Consider the following 7,723-nt stretch of genomic DNA (forward strand, 5'->3'; position numbering starts at 1 on the left):
AGTTTCTGAAATACCCAGACCAGCCCGTCTGGCACCAACAACCATAGTCACTTAAATCACCTTTCTTATCCGTTCTGATGCTCGGTTTGAACTTCAGCAGGTCGTCTTGCCCCTTGTCTACATGCCTAAATGTATTGAGCTGCTACCACGTGATTGGCTGATTAACTATTTGCGTTAATGAGGAGTTGAAGAGGTGTACTTAATAAAGTGGCCGGTGAGTGTAGTTATTGCTGTGCTTGTCTCTCTCTGTCTCTCAACCCAACCTGTTGAGGCAGATGGTGCCCACCTATAGAGTAGTTTCTGTTCCAGCTTTCTGCCTGTTAGAAGGAAATACTTCCTTGCCACCTTTGGCATATGCTTGGAAATGCTTACTGGGAAACTGTTGGGTCTCTGTAAATTAAATGGGCAAGCTGTCCCTGCTCTATATGAAAAGTGTCCTGAGATAAGTTTTGCAGTGTTTCTATGCACACATTGTATCGTGGTTATGATTCCAGTTCTGGTTTTGATCATATTTGGGCTGTGATGTTTGCACGAAACATAGAGAAACCTGTTCTGTCATTTTCGCCGTCGGGCAAAAATGTTCTGTTGGGCCTATTTCCAACCTCTACCACTGCACTGTGTGACTTGCACAGGTTCAGCATTTGTCAAACAAAATTGGCCCTATTGCTCAACATCTGCCCGCATCTACAGGCAAACATGTTTATGCCTGGTTCAAGATGTGCACCTCCCAGGCTTCTAAAACCAGATTCCCTGAGACCTCAGTCTCCTCAGTGAATGCCTTGCACATGCACAACCATTTGAATGTTGTCCTTCAATAGGAAGCAGCTTGTTATTTTGTTTGTGCTGTTGCCCATAGAGACAGGAAGTTTGAAAACAGAGACTGGAAGTCAGTGAGGAAGGAAGAAGAATGTGATAGTTGGCAAAGAAGATGGCAATCCTCACCCTTTTTTTTGCAGGCATCCAAAGAATACATCAAAGGTGCATAAGGAGGTGAAATCTGATCTCAAGTGATCACTCACTGAGCAGCAGTCTTACTGGACCCAAACAATCTGAGTATACAGTATGTGATGATGTTACGTGCACGTAAACTGGGACACTTTATGATTAGATTTGTTTCTATGACCTCATTCCTTACCTCAAATGACCTTCAGCTACATCCATGGCACCCATCCAACAACTGCATAGTGACTAGTCTGTATTGCAGCCAGCCCCTGAAATACATTGAAACACAGCCAACAAACTCACAAATGACATCAGTCTGAGCCAATAGTTAGCTGTGTTAAGCATAGGCGGATTATGAGGCAATGGGCCCCTGGGCACAACCGTGTAAAAGCCCAACTCGAGAACATCTGGCCAAATGCAGAAGACAGAATTGAGCACTTTTGTATTTCTATATGACTCTGCTATCCATGTGTATACTAAAAATGCATAGTTTGTACTGCATTACTAGAATTATTTTAGTCTCATTTTGAGCACTTTAAATTACTTCTGCAAAAGATTAAAAAAGGCACACTGAAGTGAAGAATCATGCAGTAAAGAAGTGTCCTTCATTTTGTTGTAATGGTATCTTGGTTATTGATACATAAATGTCTGCTCAGGCTTCCATTAGTAATTTGGCATGAAATGGATTCACCTTTCATGTGCAAGGACTTTTAGTAATGCGACCTGATTTATTTTCCTCAGCATCAGTACATAAAAGAAGACAGGGTGATATTTTCTTATTTTGCTCTATTTATTCATTTGAAATAGTTATCTGTTTTCTTCCTCTTCATACAGTTTCTTTCTGCTGTGACACATGAATTTGTCCACTAAGGATTAATACATTCTCATATTCTCTTGTTTTATGAGTAGCTTGTACATGTATCCTGGTTACAAATCCAGTCCTGGTTTTGATCATATTTGGTGTATGACCTTTGCATGGAACATGGAGTAACCTGTTTTTTCATATCTCTGTCATCGCCACATTAGCTTCGTCCTGGTAGGAAAAAAAAGTTGCTGTTGGATCCTTGCATTTCCAACCCCTCCCTCTGACCTCTGTATATTGCAAATGCCAAGGTTCAGTATTTTTCAAATGAACATCTGTCTGAAGGCAAAAGTGTTTATATCTATTTGGTATGTGCATTACCCCAAAATATTGATTCATATTTGTATGAATGTAGTGAAACAAACGGCAATTTAGTCTGATTATCAGTCTACCACTATACCTTCAGTCAACTGAAATAATAAGTACTAAAAGTTTGTCAGTTACTGTTCGTTAGAATGGGCGGAAGGGTGGTCCAGTGGTTAGCAATGTTGCCACACAGCAAGAGGACAGCAAGAGGGTTCCTGGTCCAAACCTTGGGGTGGGGGCCCCCCTGCGTGCCCATGGGCACTCCAGCCTCCCCCCACAATCCAAACACATGCCTGTCAGGTTAATTAGTGATTCTAAATTTGCTGTAGGTGTGAATGTGAGCCTGAATGGTTGTCTGTCTCTATGTGTCAGACCTGCAATAGTCTGGTGGTTCAGAGTGTACTTCCCCCTCGCCCAAAACAAGCTGGGAACCCAAACAGAATAAGCAGTTAAGGAAAATAAATGAATGAATGTTGGTAAAAACACATGCCAGCAAAAGTGAAAGTAAAAAGCAACCCCAGATTTACTGTCTTTGCGTTTCACCTCACTAAATTTGCATTTTCTGGCGCTATGTCTCTTGAATGCCTGCTGCTTATGGTCTGGCATCTGGTTACGACCTTTTAATAATGTCCAAACACAGAAAATAAGAAGGAAATACAGGCAAAGGGCAGAATCCATCCATCCATCTTCTAGCCGCTTCATCCTCTTGAGGGTCGCAGGGGGGGCTGGAGCCTATCCCAGCTGACATTGGACGAGAGGCAGGGTACACCCTGGACAGGTCGCCAGACAACCATTCACACTCACATTCACACCTACAGACAATTTAGAGTCACCAATTAACCTGTCCCCAATCTGCATGTCTTTGGACTGTGGGAGGAAGCCGGAGTGCCCGGAGAGAACCCACGCTGACACGGGAAGAACATGCAAACTCCGCACAGAAGGGCTCCCACACCCGGAATCGAACCGGGAACCCTCTTGCTGTGAGGCGATAGTGCTAACCACCACACCACCGTGACAGCAAAGGGCAGAATCTCTACAGAAAAATACACCACCACACACTTATAGTGGGTCATAAGCATAGACTGTTTAAATAATCAACATAGCTACTGTGACAACACCCTTTGGTTGTGTCTGTTTTGAAGCCTCGAGTTCAACAGTACGGCCACCACCATATTATTTTTTTGGGGGCCAGAAGTGACCATATTTGGGAGAGAGGCTGGCGTTGTGGTAGCCTGGAAATCCAGACCCAAATCTAGAAAGATTTAGGGTCTGGCCATGAGTAATGAAAATGGCCCAACTCGAGGGGCGGCACCAATCATGCATTTGTAAATATCACTGCACGCAATTGGATAACACTACAACCAATCAGAACAATACACGGGGTGACGTATATGCTAGCTACCAGCGGAGCTAACTGGTAGATTAGACTCTTGCCGTATCTGGTCGGCAAAACAGCAAAAACGTCTTTCTTGCAAAGGAAAGACTTGAGCGCCATCTTCTGTTCCTCTTTTAGAGAAAAAGCCAAGTCTAACTCGTTCATTGTAGCGGCCAAAGCCGTTTCAAACAAGTGGTGTTCATCCGTAGCCATCTTGCAATGTTTACTGACTGATTCCGGACTTCCGGTCTTCGCAGTGCTGTCGTCATCTGTTTAGCTCGCTGTGATTGGTGCAGCTCGGTTCCAAGGGCATAGGTAATGAGCATCATTACTGATTGCCAGAGTGGCTCGCTGAGCAAATTCAAACTGTGCTCTTGCGAGAACTCTGGATTTCCAGGGTAGAGCTGTGGAGGAACGAGGGGTGGATTTGACTGAGGAGCCAGGACAAGATTGGCACACAGCCTGTCATTCAAAGCATCCCGCTCTTAATAATGCATAAGTTTAAGCCGTAATAAAGTGTAAATGTAAACTCAGCCTCTGAACAGTTTTCATGAAGGGGAGAATTAGCTGCAGAGACCAAAACCGTTTTTTTTTTTTTTTTTGGTACCAGGCTGTAAACGCGTTTATTTCTGCTGTTCAAAAAAAGGTTGGTTTTTTTCATGCTGATTTTTAGGGCATCATGAAAAATTATTAAAACATTTTGTTGCATGCTCTGCATTTTGTGGGTACTTGAAGGCCACATAGTAAACAATGCACAGAGTGCTACATGTGGTTGTTGGGTTGGTGGTCCAAAGGGCCTGTACTAACACCTAATATCCACAGAGGGGCGACAGACATCTTCTGATGTTCAGCTGATCACACAGCCTGCTTCAAATACTGCTTTTATGGGTTATAAAGTTGCAAGTATACCAATAGTCTCATGCCTCGGGAAGGAAATCCTCTGCCTGAGTGCACTTCTTTTTGAACCCTGAATGCATAAAATATTGGCTTGCTTTATAATAATGTAAAAAAAAAAAAAAAAAAAAAAAAATCAAAGTGATGAAATGTTTCTGAGCATATCATATGGCTTTTTATACAGTGTGTATCTCAGTGTCATTCCTTTAACTTGTCCTGTGGGTTATTCCCAGGTGTGAGAGATAATTGGGATCACATAGAAAAAACTCTCAGGCGGATTTACTTATGAAACTGTAGCCTGTGGTTAGCTGAGTCTTTTCTTCTCATTTCCATTTTTAATATATCGATATTCAATTTTTTTTCAGGAGCACATTTCATTTTTTTTTACAGAGTTCTGAATGCCTGAGGAGGACAGTGGAGCAATTAAATACCAACACACACATACACACACCCCCACAGAGTTCATTCTGCTGCAGAGATTGCCTCCTCCTTTTGCTTGGAAGTATATGAGGTGTGCAGTGCATATTGTCCTTCTTTAAGAACATATCCTGATGTCATGTATTTGAAACGCTCTCATCAAACCCACAACGCCTCAAGTCACATCCATCTATAGTGTAACACTCGTCTCCCTATCTCAGCCTCCCACATCACTGCTGTGACCATCATCTGTGCATCTCCTGCTCCATATCTGCCCAAACTACCCACCGTTTCCTCCAAGCGTGCTTTGTTAAAATGTCACACTTGGAAAACACACACACTTCCTTAAGCTTCCCCACTGCTCATAAATTTCATGGTTATTTAAATACGTTACACCGAGGTGAACACTTGACCAGCAGTTTGTCATTTTATGCAAGAGCTGGCAGATACATTCCCTCTCATTAATGAGAGTCATAAAACCGCTCAGCCTGTCGGAAACACCTATATCACTGAAGAGGGTGCTGCTCAGCAATTTAAAAGGACATACACACAAGTGAAAGTTCGCACACAAACACACACACGCTGAGAAAAAGTAAAATGGGATCAAAGAAGGACAAAATTAAAGACTGGCAGAGCGTAGGAAGAAGGGCAACTTGATTCCCTACGTGATGAAACAAATAATTTATTGTGTTATTTGCACAGCATCATAACAACCACATTTTTTGCAACTATGTTTTATTGCGGTGATTGAGCGTTTATGTAGTGTGCATCTTCACACCCAGTAAACCAGTGCTGCTGTTGAAGGTGAATAAAGTTAACTGACATATGAATTACAGGAGTAGAAGCCTGTAGAAATCTATATTTACTTGTTCATCTATATGACTGAGGAGGAACAGATAGGAAGGGGGGGGAAGTGATTTTTGGCTGTTGGCCTTTGCTGCTAATCAATATGACAGTTCATGCAGAGACAACAGTGTACTGAGGCAGTGTGGAGAGAGAAAGATCACCTGTGGGTGTGAAGTGTATTTGCATGTGCATGTGGCATATGGATGTCTTAGGAAGATTTATTCCTATCCGTCTTTACATAATCAGCATTTATGTTTGTCAGCCAAGAAAATGAAACTGCAAAAGAAATCAGCCTCTTGCCTCTCACCACTTCATCTCTATCTTCCTTCACAGTATGTCCTTCAGAAAAAGTAATTGAAACACCATCAAGTAAAAATAGTTTAATAAAGATTAATAGGCTGCCATATACAAACCACGAGCATGCAGACTAATTGTTTCATTTTAATGTGTAGGTTTCTTCACTTGGTCATATGATGATATGAACTGTAAAAATGTTTGTTGGTATAGTTTATACCAAACCAATATTTGATTTATAATATTGTTGCATCAGTATGGGGATGTAAAACACATTTGAGTGACCGAGCTAGCCAGAACCAGACTCTGCTGTCTATCCAGTATCAGCTGATACTGCAGTGTAAAACCACTTAATTATCACAGTCATTTTGTTTTTTTGTGAGCTCTGAATGTGAAAAACAAGAATTATGTGATTGACAAGAAGGCCATATGGGTCAAGGTGCTTTGGAAGACTGGTGTGTCTCAAATATACACTTATCAGTTGCAACATTTAAAACTCTGACTGGTAAAGTGATTAATATTGTACATCTCATTAACGTGTAATGTTCTGATGGGAAATCTTGGGTCCTGGCATTCATGTGGATGCCACTTGACATGCACCACAAACCCACATACCAGTGCAAGTGCATCCGATCATGGCAATGGCACTCCCAGATGGCAGTGACCCACCTTGGCCTCCAAATTCCCCAGATCCCAATCTGTTCAAGCATCTCTGGGGAATGCTGGTACAAATCAGATCCATGGAGGCCCCACCACCTTGTAACCCACAGGACTCAAGGGATCCATACCAACACCCTGGTGCCAGACACCACAGGACAACCCCAGAGGTCCTGTGCCCAAACTTTAACAGGTCAGAGTCATGTACAATCTAAGGAGACCCCACTGTGAGTACCGGCACATCCCATCGATCAGATTGGGATCTGGGGACTTTGGAGGCCAGGTTAGTGCCTTGAACTTTTTGTCATGTTCCTTTGGCCATCCCTGAGCAGCAGGGGCGGACTCGGGCAAAAAAGAGGCCCGGGAATTTAGTACCTGACTGGCCCACTCAGGGGCCGGGGTGGCGAGTGATGGCAGTGGATGATGGCAGCGGATGATGGCAGTGGATGCTGGTGGTGGATGATGGCGGTGGATGCTGGTGGTGGAACAAATATGTTCACATATATGTGGGAGACAAAAAAATATACATGTAAACATTATTGAAGGGATAATGACACATCATTTAACCTGAGGCCTTGATTAGAACAAATATGTAATATTTTTAATGTTAGTTAAAATAGTTACTCTGCATTAGTCGCTTAATAGTGTGAAGACTGGTGAACATGTAAGTCACACTAATAATGATCATAACATAATAATAAACATATCATCACCTTACTGAAGTAACAATTTCTGCAGCAGCTCACTTTTCTCTCCAACACCATCTATGATGTATACAGCAGAGCAGCATTTAGCTCACCAGCTTAAGGGAAATAAACAAGAGATAATGTTAGATCAGATGTTCGGCTATTTTATTAGTTACTTAGCCATGCTGATGTTGGCTAATGCCACTGAGCACTGTCTGGCTCTAGTAACGTTACACAATAATGACGTTTTGACAGCCAAACTAGCCTACATGCGTTGTGCTAAAAGTTAACAAGCTAGCCAAATAATGTTATCACATTAGCTTACAGCCGCCTCACCTGACTAGCATCCCCCTCCTGGTCACGTTGTCCTCCTCCTGCAGACGGTGACGCGAGAGCTGCAGGTCCGCAGCAGCAGAAAATAAATGTGTCAGCTTTTGACACTTG

Source organism: Epinephelus lanceolatus, chromosome 3, assembly GCF_041903045.1.
Source record: "Epinephelus lanceolatus isolate andai-2023 chromosome 3, ASM4190304v1, whole genome shotgun sequence".
NCBI lineage: Eukaryota > Metazoa > Chordata > Actinopteri > Perciformes > Serranidae > Epinephelus > Epinephelus lanceolatus.